Genomic DNA, 2,500 nt, shown 5'->3' with positions numbered 1-2,500 from the left:
GGTGGGTGGTGGGTGGTGGGTGGTGGGTGGAGGCTGCTGGTGGCCCAACGCCCAATTAAAACACTTTATGTTGGTGTTTCCTTTATTTCGGCAGTTACCTGAATATATATATTTAAAAACGCTATGAACAGGCCCCCCAATTAACATCAACGTGGCTGTAGTGGTGTAATCTAACGAGCAATATTAGTTACTATCAAAGATTATGATAACTAACCCTTTTATCTGTGGCGTTATTAGCTACTATGCTAGCTAGCAGGCTAGATAAACATGTTGCTCGGATATCTGATAGGACAGGGCTCTCTCCCAACCCTGGTCCTGGAGTGATACCCTCCTGTAGGTTTTCAATCCAACCCCAGTCGTAACTTTCCTGATTCAGCATTATCCTGGACTATCAGACAACCATCTTATTACATTTGCAACAAAATATTTCGCTTAGACCCCAACCAAGGACTATCAAAAGCCACAATATAAATTCTCAGACAACCCAAAGATTGTCTTGAGAATTCCTAGATGCCCTTCCAGACTCCCTCCACCCACCCAAGGACGTCGGAGTACAAAAATCAGATAACCACCTAACCGAGGATCTAAAGTTAACCTCGCAAAGAAACTAACTGCCTGGTATGCAGAAAATACCCGAGTCCTGAAGCAAGCTTCTAGAAAATTGGAACGGAAAATGGCGCTCCACCAAACAGGAAGTATTCCGACTAGCTTGGAAAGACAGTACCGTGCAGTATGGAAAAGACCTCACTGCTGCTCCACCAAACAGGAAGTGTTCCGACTAGCTTGGAAAGACCGTACCGTGCAGTATGGAGGAGACCTCACTGCTGCTCCACCAAACAGGAAGTCTTCCGACTAGCTTGGAAAGACAGTACCGTGCAGTATGGAAAAGACCTCACTGCTGCTCCACCAAACAGGAAGTCTTCCGACTAGCTTGGAAAGACTGTACGGTGCAGTATGGAGGAGACCTCACTGCTGCTCCACCAAACAGGAAGTGTTCCGACTAGCTTGAAAAGACAGGGTGCAGTATGGGGAGACCTCACTGCTGCTCCACCAAACAGGAAGTGTTCCGACTAGCTTGGAAAGACAGTACCGTGCAGTATGGAAAAGACCTCACTGCTGCTCCACCAAACAGGAAGTGTTCCTAGCTTGGACTAGCTTGGAAAGACAGTAAACAGGAAGTGTTCCGTGCAGTATGGAGGAAAAGACCTCACTGCTGCTCCACCAAACAGGAAGTGTTCCGACTAGCTTGGAAAGACCGTACGGGTGCAGTATGGAAAAGACCTCACTGCTGCTCCACCAAACAGGAAGTGTTCCGACTAGCTTGGAAAGACAGTACCGTGTGCAGTATGGAAAAGACCTCACTGCTGCTCCACCAAACAGGAAGTGTTCCGACTAGCTTGAAAAGACCGTACGGTGCAGTATGGAGGAGACCTCACTGCTGCTCCACCAAACAGGAAGTGTTCCGACTAGCTTGAAAAGACAGTACCGTGCAGTATGGAAAAGACCTCACTGCTGCTCCACCAAACAGGAAGTGTTCCGACTAGCTTGGAAAGACAGTACCGTGCAGTATGGAAAAGACCTCACTGCTGCTCCACCAAACAGGAAGTGTTCCGACTAGCTTGGAAAGACAGTACCGTGCAGTATGGAGGAGACCTCACTGCTGCTCCACCAAACAGGAAGTGTTCCGACTAGCTTGGAAAGACAGTACCGTGCAGTATGGAGGAGACCTCACTGCTGCTCCACCAAACAGGAAGTGTTCCGACTAGCTTGGAAAGACAGTACCGTGCAGTATGGAAAAGACCTCACTGCTGCTCCACCAAACAGGAAGTGTTCCGACTAGCTTGGAAAGACAGTACGGTGCAGTATGGAAAAGACCTCACTGCTGCCTGATCAGCCTACTTTTCCAACCTGAATAAGGAGAATAAAAACACTCCTACATGTATTTTTGATACCGGCAGGTAGCTGGTAGCTGATATCAAGGTGATAAAGGTTTTTGGATCTGCTCCTACCGATGTCTCTGATTTGGGCTAGTAGCTGATATCAAGGTGATAAAGGTTTTTGGATCTGCTCCTAACTCTGATTTGGGCCTACAATGCATAGTAGCAATGGTTTTACTTAATGCATGGATCTGCACCTACCGATGTCTCTGATTTGGGCGTAGCTGTATCAAGGTGATAAAGGTTTTGGATCTGATTTGGGCTAGTAGCTGATATCAAGGTTTTACTGCTAACCTACAATGCATTACATGGATCTGCACCTACTGCTACCTACCGATGTCTCTGATTTGGGCTAGTAGCTGATATCAAGGTTTTACTGCTAACCTACAATGCATTACATGGATCTGCACCTACCGATGTCTCTGATTTGGGCTAGTAGCTGATATCAAGGTGATAAAGGTTTTTGGATCTGGATCTCCTACCGATGTCTCTGATTTGGGCTAGTAGCTGATATCAAGGTTTTACTGCTAACCTACAATGCATTACATGGATCTGCTCCTACC

General features: G+C 46.9%; 1 protein-coding gene across 1 annotated transcript in view; it reads right to left on the bottom strand.

Annotated features, from left to right (window-relative positions):
• LOC118381550 (ankyrin repeat and IBR domain-containing protein 1-like) overlaps positions 1 to 2,500 on the bottom strand; it is an 87,798-nt gene that overhangs the window by 35,843 nt on the left and 49,455 nt on the right.

This window comes from Oncorhynchus keta, unplaced genomic scaffold, assembly GCF_023373465.1.
Source record: "Oncorhynchus keta strain PuntledgeMale-10-30-2019 unplaced genomic scaffold, Oket_V2 Un_scaffold_2224_pilon_pilon, whole genome shotgun sequence".
Lineage (NCBI taxonomy): Eukaryota > Metazoa > Chordata > Actinopteri > Salmoniformes > Salmonidae > Oncorhynchus > Oncorhynchus keta.
This window is presented reverse-complemented; position numbering and strand designations above follow the sequence as displayed.